This window comes from Eleutherodactylus coqui, chromosome 13, assembly GCF_035609145.1.
Source record: "Eleutherodactylus coqui strain aEleCoq1 chromosome 13, aEleCoq1.hap1, whole genome shotgun sequence".
Lineage (NCBI taxonomy): Eukaryota > Metazoa > Chordata > Amphibia > Anura > Eleutherodactylidae > Eleutherodactylus > Eleutherodactylus coqui.
The window spans coordinates 40,165,699-40,191,862 of record NC_089849.1 but is presented as its reverse complement, the minus strand read 5'-3'; the positions used below and the strand labels follow the sequence as shown (position 1 = coordinate 40,191,862).

General features: G+C 43.6%; 1 long non-coding RNA gene across 1 annotated transcript; it reads right to left on the bottom strand.

The window, feature by feature from the left end:
• Nucleotides 1-807: 807 nt before the first annotated feature.
• Nucleotides 808-26,164, bottom strand: LOC136588264 (uncharacterized). Its single transcript, XR_010787561.1, has 3 exons — nt 25,518-26,164; nt 22,333-22,382; nt 808-3,725 (listed from the first exon to the last, which is right to left on the bottom strand). It is a non-coding gene; the product is annotated as an uncharacterized lncRNA (long non-coding RNA).

The window sequence follows — 26,164 nt, the reverse complement described above, 5'->3', positions numbered from 1 at the left end:
CCTCCTCTAGCTTGGATACAAGATGTGATATGGTCAGGCATGGAGGTTCTAGTACCTTGTTGTACCGCCTCTAGCTTGGATACAAGATGTTGTACAGGTGAGCATAGAAGCTCTAGTACCCTGTTGTACCGCCCCTAGCTTGGATACAAGATGTGATACGGGTGGGCATAGAGGCTCTAGTACCCTGTTGGGTCGTCTCTAGCTTGGATACAAGATGTGATACGGGTGGGCAATTCATTGATACGACCATGCAGCTTCTCACATTCCAATAATGCACCATCTCTTAAAAAAAATCATGTACCTAATAGTTGTCAAAATCAAATGAAAGGAGCTTTAGTATCCTGTTGTACCGCCTCTAGGTTGGATACAAGATGTGATATGGTCAGGCATGGAGGCTCTAGTACCCTGTTGTACCTCCTCTAGCTTGGATACAAGATGTGATATGGTCAGGCATGGAGGCTCTAGTACCCTGTTGTACCTCCTCTAGCTTGGATACAAGATGTGATATGGTCAGGCATGGAGGTTCTAGTACCTTGTTGTACCGCCTCTAGCTTAGATACAAGATGTTGTACAGGTGAGCATGGAAGCTCTAGAACCCTGTTGTACCGCCTCTAGCTTGGATACAAGATGTGATACGGGGGGCATAGAGGCTCTAGTACCCTGTTGGGTCGTCTCTAGCTTGGATACAAGATGTGATACGGGGGGCATGGAGGCTCTAGTATCAGGGTTAAAATTCTAAGTACAGCACCAATCGGGCCCACCCCACTTGCCCCGTTGCCGGCGGTAAGAAGAGACACCACACAGGGATCTGGTATCATTCCTCACACGGGACATGGCTCTCGGCTGTGCCAACGTCGTGCTTTATTACAGATTACATGAGATCTTATACCCTTTGTCCCATCCCCAAGGGGGTGATGGGCTCATAACCATATATGGGCAGTCCGGATTTCCGGCCTTGCTACGGCGCCTCTGGCTTACGTACAGAAAATCACGTATTCAATTAACTCCAGTACAAAGAATCACCCACTCAATTCTAAGAAAACGGCCAAACATGTATTCTCCATATATGGGAAGTCCGGTTTTCTGGCCTAAGACAGTGAAAATTATGTACATTTGAACATCTTGATATCTTGTTTCTGGGAAAACGGCCAAGTACATGCGTCCTTCATGTCTGGTTCTTCTTTGCTGTGTTTAAGATACATTTTGTTCAAGATACGTTTTTGTCTTCGCCTGGCAAGGCCTCTTGGAATATCTGATGTAAGGCGACATATAAGTTTTTTTCATTTGGAATTGAATAAAACTTGCATACAGGTATAAAAGCATAAAAAACATATGGCAATATATATATATACCCTCACAAACCCCCCTAAAAAACTTAATATGGAGATCAAGCATCAGACCTTGCACTCTTCCTCGGTCGTCTCTCCCTTGCGTCAGGGTTTCTCCACTGCCCGTAAGTCCCTACTCCTAAAAGGGAAGGGATCCCTACCTCACCTCAGAAGGAGGCCATGGATTCCCTGGGCTTATTTCCGGGCATCCATACCCTCTATCTGTACAAGTTAACACCCCACAGGGTGTGCCCTCGCCGGAACCTAAGGTCTTCTGCACTTTCCCTAGGCAAATGGGAAGTCCACTGACAGTCCATCTTATGAGACCGGGGCAGACCCCGTACTAGTCCATCTCTCCATTCTTCTGGTAACGTACCTGGTTGGCATTATCGGAACTGGCTCTTCATTTTTTTTCAAACAAGGGAAATTTTGGCGTCACATTAAAGGGATAATACACAAACAGGAAATTACATACCCCACCTCTTTCTGCTAAAATCATATCCACGGCCACTCTATTTTGGAACGCCATGGATGCAGTGGGCCCTAACTGGTCAGCTAACCCTTGCAAAGCATCTCTGGTGTAGTTTACAAACCTCTGCTGATTGTAAAAGATATAATTCATCCAATCTACATTATTATTAACAGTGACAAAAGCAAATAAGGACTCAAAACCTGCTTTAAACTGATCTCTAGAATTAAATTCATGTGGCACCCCCCTTGGCACTCCTATTGCATCTACATGTACATGTGGGTCAAAGTTACCACCTAGAGTGTCAATGTCTCTCTTAGCACGATGCGGTGTTGGATTCTCACCCTCAGTGTAGTCTTCATATTGCACATTTGATTGTATTAATTTGTTCTGAAACAGGGGGCTAGTGTACAGTAGTCAAAGGTGTGTGTGTTAGAGGAATTGTACCACATTATAGCATGTAAAGGATATACAGGATCATTAGTTTTTTCAGTGCGAAGTGTGGATCCAAGTGGGCTTTCCTTCGAGCTTGACTGCAGTTGGGGTGGTGAACAACATCTGGTAAGGACATTCAAACCGGGTTTCTCTCTCAAACTTTTTCACATAGACTCTGTCACCTGGTTTTAGATTGTGACACTCATCTGTAGGACCTGGGAGAAAAGCAGAGACTGCAGAATACATTATTGACAATTCCTTGGGGAGGCCTATGACAAAATTAACAAGAAAATCATTCCCCAAACTCTGATACTGTGGCATGTATCCTCCGGAGAAAAAGAAAAACTAATGAAAGATACTCAATTCAAAATTTACCCGTTTCCTCTATTGCCTTTTGTATCTACTTTCCCCCTACTCCGCGGATGGTAGGGTGTGTGAAAAGCCTGGAATATACCTAAAGCAGACATGATGTGTTGCATTATTTCACCTGTGAAGTGTGTACCTTTGTTTGACTCAATCACTTCCGGTACCCCGTATCTGCAGATTACCTCATTCATGAGCTTCTGTGCGATTACCTGCTTATTTACTTTGGTAACAGGGTAGGTCTCCAACCTGAAAAACATCAACATCAACAAGCACATATTCATGCTTCCCAACAAGTAGGAGCTGAGTGTAGCCAATTTGCAATCCCTGAAATGGGTAGAGTGGCCCCGGCAAGTGTGGTGTGGCAAATTTACTTCTGCCCTGTTGCTTACGGCAAAGATCATGCAAAACTGGACAAATGATGCAGCAGCTACAGAAAACCAAGGAGCCACCCGTCCTTGTTCAAGCATCGACATCATTACTGCTTTGAGAGGTGCGTCTTTTCGTGCGTCAGCTGGGCCATCATGGGGCACAGGGACCATGGTAGGCAAGTGCTGTTGACTGTTCACCATACGCCGTCCCTTTTTAGTCCATTTGTCTTTTTCTTAACTGTAAAGTCTTTAGCATATCAAAGTCCAAGTTTTTATCAAAGTCCAAGTGTAGTCAAAGTCCAAGTTCATATCAAAGTAGTCAAAGTCCAAAGTTATTATCAAATTCTTCTTTTCTTCTTTCTTCCACGGCTTGAGGGCCGCTGCCTTTGCTGTGTGGCCTGTGATGGCGTTGCCTCTTGTTTCTCCGGTGTAGGGATTGGTGTGAGCTTTCCACCTTGTCAGGTAGAAGTAGGGTCTCCATGAGACTGCACCGCTGCAACATTCTTAATTGGCTGTCCTGCTGTGGTAAAAAACTGTCTGGCCTTCCATGTTGGGCCTTAATCATGAGCTATGCCAAATGCATACCGGGAGTCAGTGTAAATGTTTGCCGTCTTACCTTCTACCACTCCACACGCCTCCGTGAGTGCTTTTAATTCCGCTTCTTGTACTGCGACATGCGGAGACATTCTGCTTTTTAGGACATCTTGTTGTGTAACCACCGTATATCCAGTGTGGAGTCGTCCATCACCCTGGTACCATCTATAAAAAACAACTCAAAATATGCATTATTAGCAAGAGCTTTCAGTAACTTTTTAAACTTAAATTTTCTTGTTGCATCACTGCTAGACAATCAGGCTGATATTGTATTTCAAAAAGATCAGAACCTTGTTGCAAAAAATTTAAAAATTTAAAAATGACTTGCAAAAAAATTTAAAAATGGCTGACTTGCAATACCTAAAATGGCTGACTTGCAATACCTAAAATGGCTGACTTGCAATACCTAAAATGGCTGACTTGCAATACCTAGATCACCTATGCCTTCTCCTCCCCCCCTTTAAACCAGGGTACTCAATTGGAACAATAGTAGCCGGGTTTAGGTTAATACAACATTGTAAAAAGATTTGATGGATGCAGATAAGGCCTGTAAGATGTTAGCACCAATAACAGACATGAGTTACACCGGGGCAGAATAATCTACAAAACATCTATTAATATTTGAAATGTGAGATCCCTTTAAGTGAATTCATTATTAGTCTGTTCCTGCCTGCAATTTCTTATCAAAATTTGAGACGGGAGACAAAACAAAACAAAACAAAAACTTTTACTAGCTGCTCACGCTCCTCACCCCTCCCTTGGACAAGAAGGATGAAACATTACTACGTACTATTACATCATCTAGCTCCACCCCTTCGATATTGGCTCCGTGCGTCCGTCTTCTCAGCTCCATTTCAGCTTAACCGTCCACACGTCCACATCTCAACCAAGCAAAGTCCCATGCATGGGGAGGACATTTATCCCCAGTCAATTATCCACATCACACATTCCACCACAGCCCGAACACGGGTCACTAACTCACATCCATCCATGCTCTCAAGTCTGCTCCGTCACCCCCCTTGAAGGTGTACCAGTACATACAGATGCACAGAAAAAAAAAAAAAAGTTTGACAAACATACATCATCAATTGAAAAACATTGAGGTGAGTGCTATTATCTTATAAAGTACATAATTCTATTGAGATGAGATTGTGAATGAGCGCTATCTATGACAAATTATGTGAAAAAGTTTGCTGAGTGACTGAAATATTCTATATTTCTTATCTACTGAAGCTATTATATGCTGTATTAAACACTTAAGTGTTTTAGAATCTGTGACCCTGAATTTGGAGTGAATTCTGAAAGCCCCCACCCTTTTTTAAAACATCTCTTAATATGCATTCACTGACTGAACAGCCCTGCATTTGAACTCATAAATACAGCACAACATGTTCTTCATTTTCAACCCCTGTATAAGTAAGAATATATGTTTTAGAAATTGCTATATTTCCCTGCCTACTAAGACAGTATAACTAATTAAATTCATTTCAATTCATTGCAAACAAGCAAAGATATTAACCAAGGTTGTTATTGCATTTTCTCTCTCGCTGTTATCTTCCGACCTTGGAAGGCTACACAGACTCGCAGCTACATGTCAACAAACTCTTCTCCCCTAAAAGCAAGCTCAGTTAACTATTTGCACATACAGTATATATATATATACACATATATATCCACCTAGTATGGATTATACATATTATCTATTATCTATCTTGTATTATACACATTTTCATCTCTTTCTTTGCCAACAAATCACATGCATTGTAACTTCCTTATCGACTTGCTTGCTCCTTCAGCACTTTCTCTTCCCTACCTAACTGCCAATATAACCTTTAATAGACACTCTCCTGACGCCCTCTTGATCACTTACTGTACTTTTCAACATTTCACTTACGGATACTTTCTTAAACAAATAATGTGTATATACCTAACTTTCTCTGACTGTCTCTCTCTCTCTCCTCCTCCTCCAGTACTGTCTAGCAAAACCTGATCTTCCAAGGCACCTCTGGGTCCTAAAGACCTCCTCCCAGACACCATTTTGTAATCTGCCGTGCGGGTCGGTGTCACACATTTTCATTAGAGTTTTCTTACATTTTACAGATTCATCCACACGGCGGCAGCCCTTGAGGGACTCTATCTTCTTTAATAAGATCTTACGCATATTAGAACAACAACAATAATAATAATAATAACACGCTCCATAGAATGCATCCCTCTTAATTTTCAAATTGTCAGGCCCTTATATACCGGCAGAACAACCGAGGGTCCCTTCTCCTTATGGAACCAGCCCCATAAAATGCATCTCTCTGAAATCAAATCGCTAGCCCCATATATAAGGCAAACCGACCGAGAGTCCCTTCTCTTATGAAGCCTTATCTCACAAAATGCATCCCTCTCTGCTAAACCATTAACAACTAACTAAACTAAACTGAGGGTCCCTTCTCTTGTGAGATTAAATGAAAAGAAAGAGAAAAAAAACTTCTGCAGATACACCAAACAATCAAACAATCTCCACTATCGCTAAAACACTACGGACTTCAACAACAAATAAACTACAGACTAGTTTCTGGGTGAGCCATTGGTGCGCATATCACGGTCAGTGGTCCATGACGGCAAACCCGGAGCCCACACGAGTTACCGTGTAGAACTCTTAACCCAACCCGTCCGGTCACAAACCACAGATAGTCAGTCCTGCTGCAAGACTCGCAGTATAAAACACAACATAAATATATGCCGGTCTTACCTGGAGTTCTAAGTGAGTTGATCAGGCTCGGTTTGCAGCAGGACGGTTTCTCTGCGGCGTGGATCCGGGTGGAATGCGTTGTAAGCTCCGGTTTTGTCGCCGCACGTTCGGGCGCCATTTATCAGGGTTAAAATTCTAAGTACAGCACCAATCGGGCCCACCCCACTTGCCCCGTTGCCGGCGGTAAGAAGAGACACCACACAGGGATCTGGCATCATTCCTCACACGGGACATGGCTCTCGGCTGTGCCAACGTCGTGCTTTATTACAGATTACATGAGATCTTATACCCTTTGTCCCATCCCCAAGGGGGTGATGGGCTCATAACCATATATGGGCAGTCCGGATTTCCGGCCTTGCTACGGCGCCTCTGGCTTACGTACAGAAAATCACGTATTCAATTAACTCCAGTACAAAGAATCACCCACTCAATTCTAAGAAAACGGCCAAACATGTATTCTCCATATATGGGAAGTCCGGATTTCTGGCCTAAGACAGTGAAAATTATGTACATTTGAACATCTTGATATCTTGTTTCTGGGAAAACGGCCAAGTACATGTGTCCTTCATGTCTGGTTCTTCTTTGCTGTGTTTAAGATACATTTTGTTCAAGATACGTTTTTGTCTTCGCCTGGCAAGGCCTCTTGGAATATCTGATGTAAGGCGACATATAAGTTTTTTTCATTTGGAATTGAATAAAACTTGCATACAGGTATAAAAGCATAAAAAACATATGGCAATATATATATATACCCTCACACTAGTACCCTGTTGGGTCGGCTCTAGCTTGGATACAAGATGTGATAGGGGGCGGGCATGGAGGCTCTAGTATCCTGTTGTACCGTCTCTAGCTTGGATACAAGATGTGATACAGGCAGGCATGGAGGCTCTAGTACCCTGTTGGGCCATCTGTAGCTTGGATAAGGGATGTGATACAAGTGGGCATGGAGGCTCTAGTACTCTGTTGGGTCGTCTCTAGCTTGGATACAAGATGTGATACGGGTGGGCATGGAGGCTCTAGTACCCTGTTGGGTCGTCTCTAGCTTGGATACAAGATGTGATACGGGGCGGGCATGGAGGCTCTAGTACCCTGTTGGATCGTCTCTAGCTTGGATACAAGATGTGATACGGGTGGGCATGGAGGCTCTAGTACCCTGTTGGGTCGTCTCTAGCTTGGATACAAGATGTGATACGGGGCGGGCATGGAGGCTCTAGTATCCTGTTGTACCGTCTCTAGCTTGGATACAAGATGTGATACGGGTGGGCATGGAGGCTCTAGTACCCTGTTGGGTCGTCTCTAGCTTGGATACAAGATGTGATAGGGGGCGGGCATGGAGGTTCTAGTATCCTGTTGTACCGTCTCTAGCTTGGATACAAGATGTGATACAGGCAGGCATGGAGGCTCTAGTACCCTGTTGGGCCATCTGTAGCTTGGATAAGGGATGTGATACAAGTGGGCATGGAGGCTCTAGTACTCTGTTGAGTCGTCTCTAGCTTGGATACAAGATGTGATACGTGTGGGCATGGAGGCTCTAGTACCCTGTTGGGTCGTCTCTAGCTTGGATACAAGATGTGATACGGGTGGGCATGGAGGCTCTAGTACCCTGTTGGGTCGTCTCTAGCTTGGATACAAGATGTGATACGGGGCGGGCATGGAGGCTCTAGTATCCTGTTGTACCGTCTCTAGCTTGGATACAAGATGTGATACGGGTGGGCAATTCATCGATACGACCATGCAGCTTCTCACATTCCAATAATGCACCATCTCTTAAACTCTGTCAACTGGGTGACAGGTGAAATCTCTTCTTCACATCGTAGAGGCGTCTAGTGGTCAATAAGAAGAGATCACTACACACAAGGAGCCTTCGAGAGCCCTTTTATAAGCCAAGGGTGGAACCACATATCATATATATGTTCACATGTCTCTGTTAATACCATGTTTTTTCATGTTAAAAAAAGTCAACATTTCGGATTTCCACCCTCAATGTGACCCATTATTTGTATCTTTCTATTGAAAAAACAGCTGAATTCTTTTAGGGTGGAAAAATAAAACTAACTAAAATAATGTGGTTGCGTAAGAGTGAACATCCTCTTATATTTGGGGATGTGGTTGTGTTCAGAATGAGCCAATGACATATAAGTTCATGTTATATAGTAGCCAGTACTTCGCTGCCATTATTAACAGGGATTCTGATTTCCCCAATATAAAGTTCAGCTCTTCCAGGAGGATTTTCCTGACATTTTCTCAGTTGGTGCATAAGGGCTTTCAACACATCAAAGGGATCTGATTGTTGGGAGGTATCAGTCAGGAGAAGGGGACCAAAACATGTCCAAGGCATTACATATACCAGGAACAGTGAAGATGGTCAGCAAGAAGTGGAGTAAATTTGGCACAACAGTGACATTACCAAGAACTGGACATCCCTCAAAAATTAATGAAAAGACAAAGAAAATTAGTCCAGGAAGCTGCCAAGAGGCTGACAGCAACATTAACCCCTTAACGACCGGCCCATAGTCTTTTTATGTCCTCACTTGCTGGGCCTTATTCCCTGAGGATGTAGAAATATGTTTCCTGCAGGGATTAAGGCCCTGCAAGCTGAGGACGTGACAGCTCCATGCTGCCGGCTCCCGGAGGTAGCCGGCAACCTGGAGCTGCCATTCCGGGCCGCGGGTCCCCTCCCCCGGTCACATGATCGCCGGCATTTACCGAATGCCGGCGATCATATAAAAGTTAGTAAAAAGTTTAAAAAAGTGAAAGATTCAGCTGCCCCGGTGGATCGGATCCATCGGGGCAGCTGAAAGTACTCACCCGCCTTCGCCCCGATGACTGGCGGTGTCCCAGCCTCCAGGTCCCGTCGGCGCCTTTTGCACATGCGCGCCGGACGTCATACGTCGGGCGCGTGCGGCCCGGGAAATTTAAAAATGCTTCTGCTCCCGGCTCCCATGTGTAGCCGAGAGCAGAGGGATGTCACCGGGAGCCGCTGTATGTGGTTCCCGGTCACATGATCGCTGCTATCCAATGGATAGCAGCAATCATGTAAAGTAAAAAAAAGTTTTTAAAAAGTAAAAAAAGAAAAGAAAAAAAAGTTTAAGTTTCATCTCCCCTCACGGACCATATCCGTGTGGGGAGATGAAATAACGTACCTAAGGCACCGCATTTATCCGTAGACTTCACCACGGCTTCTGCGCACGCGCCCGCCGCCAAGATGGCGGACGCATGTGCAAAAGGCGCAGATTGCCAGGGTAATTTAAAATCTCCCTGCTCCTGGCTACCAAACGTAGCCGAGAGCCTGGAGATTTCACCGGGGCCCGCAAAACGCGGTTCCTGGTCACGTGATTGCCGTTTTCCAATTGAAAACAGCGATCACGTAAAAGTAAAAAAGGTGAAAATTTCACCTCCAATCACAGATCAGATTCGTGAGGGGAGGTGAAATTACTTACCTAAGGCCTCCGGCGATGTCCCCCGACGGGATCTTTATCCACGGACCTTTCCCCAACTTTGGCACATGTGCCCATTAGCAAAATGGCGGACGCAAGCGCAAAAGCTGTTGAGGGCCCTGGAAATTCAAAGTCTCCTTGCTCCTGGCTACTAAATGTAGCCAAGAGCCTGGAGCAGTGACCAAGGGCCGCAGTGAGTGGTTTCCGGTCACATGATCGCTGTTATCCAATAGATAATGGTGATTACGTAAAAGTGAAGACACAGTTGAAGTTTGATGCGCCTTTCCTTTTGAGTCCCGTTGTGCATACAGACATAATATTAAGGCCACAATGGGTATGTCTCTGAAAACGGGACAAAAGGGGGTATCCATTTTGGGGGGAACTTTTTCATTCTTATGTACGCTGTACAAAAAACATGTTTTTAAAATGACACAACTGCCAAAAAAATTAAAATCGTAATTTTTTCCATCTGCTTTGCTCAGATTCATTCAAAAACTGTGGGGTTAAAATATACAGTACACCCCTAGGTGTATGCGTTAAGTGGTCTAGTTTTCAAAATGGGGTCATTTGTGCGGTCCTCTGTCGTTTTGGCCGCTCAAGGGTTCTACAAGTGGGCAATGGGGCCTAAAACGCCTTCACGCAAAATGTCTGTTCTAAAAGCCACTGGCTGCTCCTTTTTGTTTTGGGCCCCGTTGTGAATACGGACATAATTTTAGGGGGGTATCTATTTTGGGGTGAAAGTCTTCATTTATATGTGTGCTGTCCAAAAAAAAAACGGGTTTAAAAGTGACATGATTGCCAAAAACATGAAAATTTTAATTTTTTCCTTCTGCTTTGCTTAGATTCATTCAAAAACCGTGGGGTCAAAATACACAGTACACCCCTAGAGGAATTCGTTAAGGGGTCTAGTTTTCAAAATGCGGTCATTTGTGGGGTTCTCTGTCATTTTGGTCCATCAAGGGCTCTACAATTGGGCAATGGGGCTGAAATCGCCTTCAAGCAAAATGACTGTTCTGAAAGTCACCGTCTGCTCTGTTCGGTTTGGGCCCCGTTGTGCATATGGACAGAAGATTAGGGCTACTATGGGTATGTTTCTGAACACCGGACAAACAGGGGTAGATATTTTGGGTGCAAATACGCATTTTCATGTGCATTATAGAAAAAAAATCCCATCTTTTAAATGGCATATTTGCAAAAACATGAAATTTTATTTTTTCTCCTCTAAATTGCATTAATTCCTGAAAAAAATCTGGGAGGTAAAAATACTCCTGACCCCCCTCAGTGAATACATTAAGGGGTGTAGTTTTTAAAATAGGGTCATTTGTGGGGGTATCTATCATTCTGACACCTATGAGCCTTTGTAATCTCGGCTTGGTGCCGGAAAATAAAGTGTTCCTCAAAATGCTGAAAATCAATGTTAAATTTGCACGTCTCTTAAATGGTTTAAAAAAAACTGAACTTTTTCTAATGTGCGCCCAGAATAAAGTAAACAGATGGAAATATATATCTTATCAAGAATTTGTACAGTATGTTTGCACATATTTGAGATATCGCAGTTGAAAATGTGAAAAAATGAATTTTTTTTCAAAATTTTCCCAATTTTGGCACTTTTAATAAATATACACAAATTCTATCGGACTATTTTCACCACCTACATGAAGTACAACATGTGGCGAAAAAACAATGTCAGAATCACTTGGATAAGCAAAACCTTTACGGAGTTATGCTATGTCAAAGTGACATGTCAGATTTCCAAAATTTGGTCTGGTCATTAAGGTGCAAACAGGCTTGGTCACTAAAGGGTTAAAGGAGCTGCATGATTTTGTGGCAAGTACTGGTTGTGTAGTGCATGTGACAAACATCTCCAGTATTCTTAAAATGTCTGGGCTGTGAGGTAGGAGGGTAAGATGGAAGCCATTTCTAACAAAAACATCCAAGCCCAGTTATGTTTTGCCGAAACCTACATCAAGTCTACCAGGGGTAAGTTCTGGTCTGATGAGACTGAATTTGCACTTTTTGGCCATAATTCCAAAAGGTATGTTTGACACAAAACCAACACTGCGCATCACCAAAAGATCACCATACCCGCAGTGAAGATGGTGGAGGCAGCATTATGCTTCGGGGATGTTTTTCTGCTGCTGGAACTGGAGCTTTAGTCAAGGTGGAGGGAATTATGAACCGTTCCAAATATCAGTCCATTTTGGCACAAATCCTTCAGGCCTCGGCTAAAAACCTGAAGATAAAGAGGAATTTCACCTTTCAGCATGACAACAATCCAAAGCAGACCTCCAAATCAACAAAAGAATGGCTTTGCCAGAAGAACAACAACGTTTTTGAATGGCCGAGCCAGAGCCCAGATCTGAACCCCATTGAAGATCTGTGGGTTGACCTGAAGAGGGTGCTACAAACGAGATGCCCCGAAATCTGACAGATTTGGATCTCTTTTGCATGGAAGAGTGGGCAAAGATTGGCAATTCAAGATGTGCCATGCTGATAGACACCCAGCCAAAAAGACTGAATGCTGTCATAAAGTCAAAGGGTACATCCACAAACTATTAGTTTTAGGGTGTGTATATTTATGTAGCCACATTATTTTTTTTCCACCCTAAAAGATTTAAATTTTGTTTTTCAATGAAATTGTACAGATAACGGGTCACACTGAAGGTGGAAATATAGCTGAAATGCTTTGTAGAATTTTTTTAACATAATAAAAACGTGGCATTTTAACAAGGACGTCTAGACTTTTTAGATCCTTTGTGTATGTATGTATGTATGTGTATATATATATATATATATATATATATATATATATATATATGTATATACACACTGGACCTGAGATCAAGAGACGGGTCACACTTGGTAGGATTGCAATGCAAGGAATAGAAAAGATCTGGAAAAACAAGGATATTAGCATTGCAGCAAAAACCAGACTGGTCAGTCCAATCGTCTTTCCCATAACGGCGTATGGTCGCGAAAGTCTGACGCTCAGGAAAACAGAAGGAAAATGGATGCGTTTGAACTATGGGGTTGGGTGAGAATGCTACGGATACCTTGGACCGCCATGACAGCGAACAAGGTAGTGTTAGATCGCGGCAAACCAAAAATATCACTAGGGGCAAAATCATCAAACAGCGGCTCTCTTGTTTTGGACACGGGATGTGCGCTAACTCACTGGAAACAGGACTGATGCTCGGCAAGGTCAGTGGGAAGAGAAGATCAGGATGACAAAGAACAAGATGGCTAGATACAATCAAGGCCACCACGAATATGTCAATAGCCAAACTGAAAGAACATTCAGAACATTGATCCATAGACCGAAGGTCGGATGCGACTGAACGGATAATCATCATCATAGATATATATATATATATATATATATATATATATATATATATATCTAATATAACATTTGTGAAGCGACTGGGTAAAACTGACATGGAAAAGGACTTGAGGATTTTAGTTAACTGTAAGCTTAACTTGAGTAACCAGTGTCAGGCAGCTGCTGACCAGGCAAATATGATCTTGGGGTGCATCAAGAAAGTCTAAGGGCACGTGACAAGAACATTGTTCTTCCTCTTTACAAGTCACTGGTCAGACCAGACATGGAATATTGTGGACAGTTTTGGGCACCGGTACTCAAGAAGGACATATCAGAGCCTGTGCGGGTACAAAGGCGAGCAACTAAAGTAATAAATGGAATGGGCGGACTACAATACCCAGAGAGGTTATCAAAATTGGGGTTTAGTTTAGATAAAAGACAGCTGAGGGGCGACCTAATAACCATGTATAAATATATCAGGGGACAATACAGAGATCTCTCCCATCATCTATTATACCCAGGACTGTGACTGTAACAAAGGGGCGCCCTCTACTGTCTAGAAGAAGATTTCTACCCCGACAAAGAAGCGGGTTCTTTACTGTAAGAGCAGTGAGACTATGGAACTCTCTGCCTGAGGATGTGGTGATGACGAAGTTAATAAAAGACTTCAAGAGGGACCGGGACGCTTTTCTTGACCGATACAATATTACATGTTCAGAAGGGTCGGTGATCCTGGGATTATTCTGATTGCCAGATTGGTGTCAGGAAGGAATTTTTCCCCTTAGATGGGGAAATTGGCTTCTACTTCTGTTTTTTTCCCTTTTTCTGGATCAACATTGAGGGAGAAGATGGGGTAGGCTGAACTGGATGGACATGTGTCCTTCCTCTGCTTACCATACTATATGTTTATTAACCACTTCCAAACAGTCCCTCTCCAGCACCTCCCGTAGTGCACCTGTTACAGGGGTGTAGATTAAAACAAATATCCAGTTGTGAGCAGAAAAGCAACAGGTAAGTGAGTACATATAGGTGAAGCTTGCTGCTTATATTCCTCAGTACTTGCAAACTATTTTTTGCTCAACTGCATTAAGACTGAGTTGTGACCTGTGACTACAGTTTATCTACAATGCCTACAGTGAGTCTTGAAATAGTCCGAGACACACCTCTGTCTCCTAATTGGCTCATAATTGGTTCACGAAGCTGCTCTCTCCTCTCCTTACAGCTCTGCCTCTTCTAATTAGCTGCAGTATATAAACGCAAGTGTTAGTTTGCTTCTGGGACCTGTAGTATTTATGGGTTTTCAGGAGCACATTTGCACAGGTGTGGCATGATTGAGCTGGCTGGGTGTGGTGTTCTCCAGTCAGCCAATCATCACTGGTCTGTTGCATATAAATATCAGCTCTCTGGCTTAAAGCTGCTGGTGTTCCTTATTTCCCCTTGGGTTTGCATTCAAGCTTGTTGCTCAGTGGGTGTGAGCTGCAATGTATTTTGTGTGTCTGAGCTGGTTGCCAGACATGCAGTGTAAACAGTCCTATTCAGTTATGTATGCGTTCCATACTGTGTTAGTATGAACTGTGTCCTGTGCTGCTTAGATTGTTTACCATCAAGGGTGAGACAGGTTCATAGGTTCCAGTGTGGGGTCGTCCCTATCGGGACGATCACCCTGCTTGCAAACCGGTTTCTTGGGGTTAGTTGTCTCATTAGAGTAGGAACCTGCGAGACAACGAGGACCATTGAAGTGGGCTTGCGGGCTTAAGTGACTTGGCGAATCAACGAACCAATACCTTGTACCTAATCTATTCCATCTGTTTATGCATGCAGGTATGCTTGGTAAGTGTCTTGGGGGGTTTGTCAGTCCTGGTTTATGTCTGTATTCCGTCCCATGTCTGTTCCACCCGTCCACTGGTTGTTGGACGCCCGATTCTTGTTTGTCCTACTCCTCCGTTGGTAAGTGGATACCCAAGAATTATCCTGTCCCACTTGTCCGTTGATAGGTGGATATTAGTGCCATGTTTGTCTGTCTGTTTCTGCATTTAACCACCCGTAAAGCAAGCTGACACGTCTGTTCGACTGCATTAGTACCAAGTGACCTCAGGTTTCCATTGGCAGTTCAGGACGGACGTAACGACAAGTCCATCAAAAATACTCTATTTCTATTACAACATGTGCGACTAATTATTAAGTCCAGATGACTAAATCACCAGTGAAAAAAAAACAGATAATTGTCTGGAGTGCCCCTTAGAAGAAGAATGACCCTCTCGAATAAGCACCCAAATTCTGTATCTACAAACCTCCAACTCCCACCTTGTGCCTGTCAGACAACATATAGCAATCCCCAAGATAGCTTTTACTATGTCTTGCACTGACGTAGTCACCCTAGTTATGGGGGCTCAGCATGTTCTTGCCCTGTAAAGACTCTCTAACATGATTTTAAACCCCCGAGATCCCTTCTCCAGTCATTGTTAATATATTTTCCTACAGGCCAGGAAAACACACAATATCTGTAAGGAGGCCGAGTTTGGGAGAAGAGTTGGCACTAGCATGGGTATCTATAGACAAGCCGGGCCGTGCAGGTCACTGGAGCCTAGATAAGAGGACCAGAGGACTGATAACGCCAACAGATTTAGTATTTTTTTCCTCTGCTACAGAAAACAATCCAAAAATAACTCCGGAGCCACCAGGAAAGTGACTTTGATGTTTGTCAGATATAGGAACTTCAGACTTTCCTTTTATAATGGTTTAAGCCTACGAAACCCTCGTAATTCTTCTTTTTCAAGGTTTCATAGCAGGGTTGTAGCTATAGAAGGTGCAAGAGGAGCAGTCACAGCCAGGCCCTGGTGCTTAAGGGGGTCTGACAATCCCGAGCAAGTCAGCTGTATTCTAAATGGTACACGGGGGCTCTGTTACAAGAGATTCAAGTTATGTCCCTATTTCTACAGACTAAGGGATCATTCGCACAAGCGTATTTACGCAGCATATTACGTGCACAGATCGCAGTTAAAAAGTACGCAGCATGACCTATCTTGCTGCGCACCGCAAGAGCCCATTGAAATTAATAGGCGTGTGTAAATGTGCATGACATACGCAAAAAACTGACTATTTGCTGCTTAAATACACACAAAACCAGGGTAATTTTATGCATTCGCGCACAGAAAACACACCTGAGCAGGCGAAATACACGAGACCGAAATGTGCTTACGCCCATGACAACAAGCCCTATTACTAACCATAGATATGACACTTTTGAAGATGGAAGCTTCTGATTTCATTGGGACCAGCTGATGATTTAATGCTTCCAGAGGATAACTGCTCCCGTAAAAACACTATGATAGGGCAACATTTTTTCCATTAGAAAATCCACAGTCATCTATCTGTAGGATGAAGTGGAAGCGCGATTGGGCCATGCAGACAAATATTAAAGGGATGTTCCAGGGAAATACAATTGCTTTCTTACAGCTTTGTGTTACAATTCCCATTATCAATATGCAGTATAATATCTATCCCTGTTGTTGCCAAAACAGCTCTGATCCATTGAGGCCTGGACTCCACAAGACCTCTGAAGGTGTCCTGTGGTATGGGACTCAGATCAGTAGTAGCAGCAGATCCTCTAGGTACTGTAAATTGTGAAGTGCGGCCTCCATGGATCGGACTTGTTTTTCCAGCACATCCCACAGATTCTCAATTGGACTGAGATCTGGTCAATTTGAAGGCCAAGTCATCACCATGAATTCTTTGTCATGGTCTTCAGACCATTCCTGGACAGCTTTTGCAGTGTGACCGGATACATGAACTTCCATTAGGGAACATCACTGCCATAAAGGACTACTGGGTCTGTACAATGATTATGTAGGTGGTACGTGTCACATCCATATGAGGCCAGGACCCAAGTACCCAGCAGAACATTGCCTAGAACAACTTGCCTCCACCAGCCTGTCTCCCCCCCCCCCCCCCCCCCCCCACAGTGCATCCTGGTCCACATAATGGAAAAGAAAAAGGAATTAAGCAGATTAGGCCACCTTTTTCCATTGCTCTGTCAAGTTGTGATGCTCTCATGGCCATTGTAGGTACTTTCAGACATTGAATGGGGTCAGCATGGGCACTCAGCAGCTACCCAGCCCCATATACAACAAGCTGCGATGTTCCGTGTGATCGGACACCTTTTCATCATGGCCACCAGTAATGTTTTAAGCAGTTGGTCCTACCGTAGCTCTTCTGTGGCATTGGACCAGATGGGCTGTCTCCACTGCCCACATACATCATAAGACTTGACCACCCATGATTGTGTCTCTGGTTCGCTGGTTATACCACCTTGGACCACTTTTGCTAGGTACTAAGCACTACATACCAGGAACACCCTACAAAACTTGTCGTTTGGGAGATGCTCTGACCCAGTCGTCTACATATCACAATTTGGTCCTTGTCAGAGCCCATCTGATCCTTACGCTTCACTACTTTCCTTCCAACATCTCAACTTCCAGAACTGACTAATCACTTGTTGCCTAATATATCCCAACCCTAACAGGCGCCATTGATAATCAACATTACTCCCTTCCTCAGTCAGCTGTTTTAATGTTACGGCCATACATTTGTATGTATGTATATATCTCCCCACGGTCCTATAGCCCAACGACAGGAGTTCACACTTACAGCTGTCACTCAGATGACGCCGTTGCCTCCGGCTGTGATGGGATTCTCAGTAACCAGTTAGAGGGCCTTCAAAGACCCAAGTGCCTCTCAGCCCTGACAAGAACGTGTTGCTGTCATCGCAGTACGTGTACGGCCTCGCTGTTAAACTGTTAGAGGGATAATGCAGAGGTGTGAATTTTTGCTGAAATTCTTTCCTCTCACTGCACAAATCTATATCAGAACCAGCGACCTTGGAGCTGAAGAAAAGTTTTACAAAGGTCAACTATTAATGGAATCTATTACTTGTGAGCAGTTGTGTTGCATCGTACGATAAGACACGTGTAATTATTGATACTGTTGTACTATGTAATATTTGGGACACAGAAATATGTAGCAAGAATAGGCAGCAGTATATTTTGGCACATGGTACAAAGTAGCGCAGTTTTATGATCTTTTAGCTCTTTTTTTGTTTGCACAGTTACAGGGGGTAGACAAAAATATGGAAACACCATACAAAATGCATGCCTTAAGTTACATCGGATTATAAATCATATTTCAATAAGACATGTAGAGAATAATTTTAAGTTGAGCTAATATGACACAGATGCTGCCGGGCAGAAGTGAACATCTGCCCGAGCAATAAGGTTCCATTGGTCAGGGGTTTAAGCCACTCAGGTGCTATTACAAGCTGGCTGCCAAAACCAACCAGAGCAGGGCAAGAGGTGAAATAAACACAAATTTGGCAGGTAAGCTCTCAGCCACGCAGAGGTCGAAAGGGCAGCTCAGTATTAATGATTAAAATTAGAAATGAGCGAGCGTACTCGCTAAGGGCAAATACTCGAGCGAGTAGTGCCTTTTGCGAGTACCTGCCCGCTCGTCTCAAAAGATTCGGGTGCAGGCGGGGACTGCGGAACTGCGGGGGAGAGCAGGGAGGAACGGGGTGGGGTGGGGGGGGGGAGATCTCCCCCCCCCCCCCCCCCATGCTCACTACCGCAACTCACCGCTCACCCCTGCCGGAACCCGAATCTTTTGAGACGAGCGGGCAGGTACTCGCAAAAGGCAATACTCGCTTGAGTATTTGCCCTTGGCGAGTACGCTCGCTTATCTCTAATTAAAATATAATGCATTTTGTATGGTGTTTCCATATTTTTGTCCACCTCTTGTATCTACCAAGCATGAGTGTCATGTAAAAACTATTGGCAACACCTCGATACATTTGCAATATAACAAAGTAATAGAAAATGTGTGTGTGTGTGTATATATATATATATATATATATGTGTGTATATACTAGCTGATATACCCGGCTTCGCCCGAGTTAATTTGGTACTGGTGTTTATCTGGTGTTTACACGGAAAAGCTTATGAAGTCATGGTTACTTTAGAGATACCGAGGAAAAAAAATATGTTCACCATTTTGCATAGTTCTCTGCGTTACCCAGGAAACACCACGGGGAGGCAACCATGCAACGTTTCCTTTATATAAAATGACATCAGGAAGTAAGAGAATTAGATTACATACGTAAAATTTGGACGCTAATTCTTTGGCGCTTAGAATTGAATAATGGAGTTGGGACCCATTAGCTTTTCCTATTTATGACATAATCAATGCTCCTGCCAAATTTCATGTTTCTATGACATTGGGAAGTGAGCGATTTAGATTATGTATGTAAAATTTGGACACTAATACTTTTGCGCATAGAATTGAATAATCAAGTTGGGACCCATTAGCTTTTCCTATTTATGACATAATCAATGCTCGTGCCAAATTTCCTGTTTCTATGACACCGGAAAGTGAAAAAATTACATTCCGCATGTAAAATTTCGATGCCAATTCTTTTGCGCTAGAATTTAATAATCTAGTTGGGACCCATTAGCTTTTCCTATTTATGACATAATCAATGTTCGTGCCAAATTTCACGTTTCTATGACACCGGAAAGTGAAAAAATTACATTCCGCATGTAAAATTTGGACGCTAATTCTTTTGCGCATAGAATTGAATAATGGAGTTGGGACCCATTAGCTTTCCTATTTATGACATAATCAATGCCCGTGCCAAATTTCCTGTTTCTATGACACCGGAAAGTGAAAAAATTACCTTCCGCACGTAAGATTTCGATGCCAATTCTTTTGCGCATAGAATTGAATAATCGAGTTGGGACCCATTAGCTTTTCCTATTTATGACATAATCAATGCTCCTGCCAAATTTCCCGTTTCTATGACACCGGAAAGTGAAAAAATTACATTCCGTACGTAAAATTTGGACGCTAATTCTTTTGCGCATAGAATTGAATAATCGAGTTGGGACCCAATTTCTTTTCCTATTTTGGAGATAATCTATGCTTGCGCCAAAATTCATGTTTCTACGATATCGGGAAGTTGGAGAACTTTTGGCGAGTCAGTCAGTCAGTCAGTCAGTCAGTCAGTGAGGGCTTTCAGTTTTATATATATATATTTACAAAAGTGGAGATCAAGAGTGTTATCTATAGTATTGCTTATACTTCTTCCATCAACCTATAGACTGGCTAGGGTTTTGTTGACTGTGAAGTTTTGTTGCATGTTAAATATGACAAATCTACAGAGTGGTCCAAAAAGTTAGGAAAAAAGATCATAGCCTTGCACAACGCAAGAAAAAGCTGCAAAAATATAGCAAAGGTGCTGAATGTTCCTAGAGATCTAGTTGGAAGTAGTTCACAAGTTCAAAGTTAAAGGAACATTGGCTACACTACCGGGACATGGCAGAAAGCGGAAGATACCCCCGGCTTTCACCGGATTCCTAAGGAGGAGGGCACTCAAAAACTCTTGAGTGGCTGGAAAGACCTGCAGCAAGATTTGGTGGCAGCAGACACTGAGATTCCTGTTTGCACATACTAAATGCTGAAGGGCTTCATGCTCAAAGTCGTCACCAATATGCTCAAAACCATATAAATAAACCACAGAGGTTTGGGGATTTTGTTGTGTGGAAAGATGAAACTAAACTGGAACTTTTTGAGTCTGTGAATCAGCGGTATGTCTGGAGGAGGAAGAACGAAGAATGTACTGAAAAGAACTCGCTGCCTACAGTGCAGCATGGCGGTGGCTTGGTGATGTTCTCGGGCTGCTTTGCCTGCTCTCGCATTGGAAACCTACTTTGCAACGGGGGTTGAATAATTATTAATGCACATCTAGGTCCAAATAGAAATCCTATAGGCACAGATAATGACATCTCCTTGTCTTTGTCTGTAAGCCATATAGGAAGTGATAGCATTGTATCCCTCTTTGTTTATGACCTTGGCATAGACAATATCACCTGTCTCTTTATGTGAATAATGTTGCAAAGATGGTCTTTGCTCATAGATGATATAGCCACAGAAATATACCGGTAGAGATAGGGAGGCAGTACTGACATTGGTTCAGATAGTGCTTCTTCGTATCTCTTCCTGGCAATGATCTGGGCACAGATAGTACTGCCTCCCTCTCTCGATCAGAATGATGCAGGCACAGATAGTACTGCCTCCCCGTCTCGACCAGTATGATGCAGGTACAGATAGTCCTGCTCCGTGTCTCTTCCTGACAATGATCTAGGCACAGATAGTACTGGTGTTTCCCTGTCTTGGCCAGTATAATGCAGGCACAGCTAGTGCTGCTCCATGTCTCTTCCTGACAATGATCTAGGCACAGATAGTACTGGTGTTTTCCTGTCTTGGCCAGTATAATGCAGGCACAGCTAGTGCTGCTCCATGTCTCTTCCTGACAATGATCTAGGCACAGATAGTACTGGTGTTTCCCTGTCTTGGCCAGTATAATGCAGGCACAGCTAGTGCTGCTCCATGTCTCTTCCTGACAATGATCTAGGCACAGATAGTACTGGTGTTTCCCTTTCTTGATCAGTATGATGCAGGCACAGCTAGTGCTGCTCCGTGTCTCCTCCTGACAATGATCTAGGCACAGATAGTACTGGTGTTTCCCTGTCTTGACCAGTATAACGCAGGCACAGGTAGTGCTGCTCCATGTCTTTTCCTGACAATGATCTAGGCACAGATAGTACTGGTGTTTCCCTGTCTTGACCAGTATAATGAATGCAGGCACAGCTAGTGCTGCTCCGTGTTTCTTCCTGACAATGATCTAGGCACAGATAGTACTGGTGTTTCCCTGTCTTGACCAGTATAATGCAGGCACAGCTAATGCTGCTCCGTGTCTCTTTCTGACAATGATCTGGGCACAGATAGTACTGGTGTTTCCCTGTCTTGACCAGTATAACGCAGGCACAGCTAGTGCTGCTCTGTGTCTCTTCTTGACAATGATCTGGGCACAGGTAGTACTGGTGTTTCCCTGTCTTGGCCAGTATAATGCAGGCACAGCTAGTGCTGCTCCGTGTCTCTTCCTGACAATGATCTGGGCACAGATAGTACTGGTGTTTCCCTGTCTTGACCAGTATGATGCAGGCACAGATAGTGCTGCTCTGTGTTTCTACAAGTTTACGATATAGGCACAGATATCTATCCGTCTCTTCCCGTTAATGATCTATGCGCAGGTAGACTCTGCATGTCAGCATGTAACCTTACTGGAATTATGGCAGGAAACTTTGTGTTACTTCTGATTTGCCATTTGACCACATTGCATATCATCAATCTCATCAATGACATTTATGACTATTTAATCACCTGACATCCCCATCTTGACACGTCTTTCTTTCCAGCGCTGGGCTTGACAACTTGAGAAAAAAAAAAAAAAGGATTAAGAAAAGTTTGTCACATGCAGTTACAGAAAATGAATCACTTCTTAAAATAGTTTTGGAAACTTTTATAGATATATTTTGAATGGTATCGAGCGTGTTTATATCAACTTTATTCACAGAAGAGAAACAGTTGGGTAACTTGTGACGTAAAGAATGTAATAGACACTGTAAAGTGTGGCGTGGCTTATAATAGCCAGACGTCTAAGTTTATAAACATCAGACTTAATGAGCAAAAAAGTGCCATTCGTTTGGTATAAAACACAGATGGAGGTCACAAAATGTAAAAAAGCATGCATCTCCAGAAGTGGGTAGAGCAGAGTTTCCCCAACTCCAGTCCTCAGGGACCACCAACAGTTCATGTTGTCAGGATGTCCTATAGTAAGAACACCTGTGGCAATGTCTGAGGCACCGACAATAATTACATCACCTGTGCAACACTGAGGAAATCCTGAAAACATGACCTGTTGGGGATCGTGAGGACCAGTTTGGGAAACACTGGTGTGGAGAGATGAAAGGGGAGACAACTGACCTCGGGGGTGCTTGTTTGTTCCCATTATGTCCTTATATAATGGCTCATAAGAAATTCTGCAGATGTAACACCTTAAATGAAGCTGTGTCTGGACAATATAACCGCCTGCAAAAGGCACATAAAGTGATATAATGGCAGAAATAAGGTGAACGAACTGGCGCCATCTAGTGGTCACAGATAGGAACTGATCATAAAATATAAATGTATTTCCAGTAATAAAAAACCGTTGTTCGATGTAAAGTTAACTCTTCAAGTTGTAAGATTAGGTGTTTCTTGGCATGGCCACATGAACTCTGAAGTATTACAGATCCATTTATATGCTGCCCCCAGCTTGGACCCACACCGTACCTCCCTCTTTATACTGAGGCGCACAGTAGGTTTGGTCCACATGGTTTTAATATGGAGTCAGTGAGAGAGAAAAAATGTAGCGCATTGCAACATATGATATAACGCAGGCATCTCTACAGAGGCAGCACCATGTGGACCACAAAGGGGGGAGTCTATTAAGGGTGGTGGGCCATAATTCTGGAGTCAAAGAGTTGTAATGTTGGAAGAAGTGGTGTTTTCTTGTGCAAAAATTGTGTGCTTTGCGACAGTCTCAATACTTTTTTAAAAAGGGGGTGGGGCTTGGTGGCAGGAGGTGTGGCCATCATGGCCTGTCATATTTACTATAATTTACACTAGAATACTGGTATAAGTTATGGATGAATTCTACTCCAGCCCACAGATGGGGCAGATTCCCCCTTCTATCGCATGTGTGGCTCAAGATGCACCTAGTGCTCCTTAATATATTAGGCACATCTTCTTACGGCATATTAATATCCGTGTATGAAATGCGGGTCTTAACTCTTTCCAATCCACAGTCTGACCTGTGAAGACATTATGATTTAAGGCTGTACAGCTCCGATGTTGGAAGACATCCGTTGGGGTGCTCTTACTGTATATTGCCAGCCTCTCTGCTGTTGGAGCCTATCCAACGTGTCACCTCATGCAGTACTGGCTTTAGCCAGCAGATAGCGCTGTTGTATAATGGCAGAAAAAGAGTAAGCCCCCTAGGAAAACCAGGATACAAATTGGATTGGGAAGGGTTAATAAATGAGCCCCTATGCCTCTGTAAGATGGCCATATAGGAACGCGGTGTGACAAAGTACAGGGCACAATAGTGCAGTGGATAGGATTTTGAACAATACTGTTTGGGCAAAAATAGTTCAGTTTTAGGCCGGCTTCATACGAGGCGCACAAATATGAACCCCTTTTTTTGAATTGGATCATGCACATGAACAATGTTTTCCTGCATGGCGATGCGATGCAGGAAACAAATTGCAACATGTTCTATCTACTTGCGTGCTCTCGCGCATCGCAGCGCCCATGGTTCTCAATAGGGCCGGCGGCAGCATCACTGCCCCATTAAAAGAAATGGGAGAAACTCTGTGATCCTCTGTCGTGCCTGTGATAGCCCCAGCTGTTTTAAGATGAAAACACTTCATATCCTCTGTGAATTCATATGGTGGGGAGCGCAATATGGGGGCGGAATTCATGGCCCCATATCATGCTTGCCAGTGGGAAGTTAGGCTTAGGCCGTCTGCACACGGCCAGGTCGGATTCTGCATGTGAGATCCCGCAGCGGAACCCGACCCTGTGCTTGGCTGGTGACCCCAGCGTACCTGTCCGCAATCCTCATATTCTGTGATGCGGATGTGCCGGCCGGCGCGCATGCGCAGTACAGATTATGCTGCGCTGCTGCTAGGCGATGACATGGATCCCACAACCTTTCCCCAATGGTGATTGTGGAAGTGTCGCAGGGAGGACGGCTTACATTGACTTCAATGGAAGCTGTTCACACGGAAGACGCACAGAATTGCATCATGCTGCAATTTCTCGTCCGCCAGCGGAAAATCGCAATCAATTACCGCTCCTGTAGAGGAAATCGTGTTTTGCCATAGCATGCTAAGGGCGGTATTTGCTGTAGATTCCACATGTGCAGGCGGCCTTACAGCATGTTACATTTTTATTCCTCTATTGACCAAAATACACAAATTTAATGCCAAAATATTAAATTGGACACTGAGTGAGAAGCAAAACTAATATTTATTTCCATAGGTTAGAACTTAGTGGGCTTACTTTCGTCCTAATTGGATTCTCTCCGTGGCTTCCTTTCTACTAACACTTCACCTGGCATTTCCCTTCATTCCAGCAATTTCAAATAGTAAATGGATCACAGCACACGTAAACCCTGTGTATCTCCAGGGAAGATATTCCACTCCAAGAGGTGCTCGCTCTCAAAAGTCCTGGATCCTGGACCGTATTCCAAATAGCAAAGAAGAGTAGATAAGAGCAGCACTCAGGGGTTAATTCCAGAGAAACTTTATTGCCCACAACGTTTCAACTCAGAAGAGTCTTTGTCAAGTGCTGGGTTACATACACACATGCCAACATTAAATAGTTACCATAACTCCGCCTCCACCAATCACATACATAGAAACAACATCACATTACATCATGTCCACCTCCATTGGGTGAATCAGTTTCACATCACCGGTGCAGCATAATCAAAATCAATACAACCATAGTGTTTGATTTACCCTCACATGTGTTCCTGACGGGTACTAGAGAGGTCGCACATTGATGACGTCACTTCTGTCCGGGACTCCTGTCTTTAACATCACAGAGTTCAATCTGTATGTTTCCCATGTATACGTCAGAGTCAGCTGACAGAGCACATGATCGGAGCTCACACCCGGCTCCTCCCACGCAATCCGGCCACTGAACCCAGCAGTATCAAGGGACTCCTTCAGTCTGTACGTCACTCACAACTGGCAGAACACGTGATCGGAGCCTCCACCGGACCTCCCCCACATGCATCAGTCGCTGGAAAGTGCCTGACATGTTCTATACTACTCATTACTAGTTATCACTTAAGTTAATACACTATCTTTACCCCAATCTGGCTCAGGATCAATGATCCCGCCGTAAAAACCGGGAGGGATATCATCAAGCCATAGCCATTGATAGTGTGACCTTCCACCTGTAGTCGCATGACCACATGTGTAGGTGCACAAACAGGGCTTTACCCTAAGAGACAGTGTCAATTATATGTCATATATACACCTTACAGCAAGTATATGTGGAATCATATAACTAGCGCTAGTCAATACCTGGACCCATCTTGATATATCATTGGCACTATACACCTATGGCAATCAATTGAACAACATGAGACCTCAAAAGA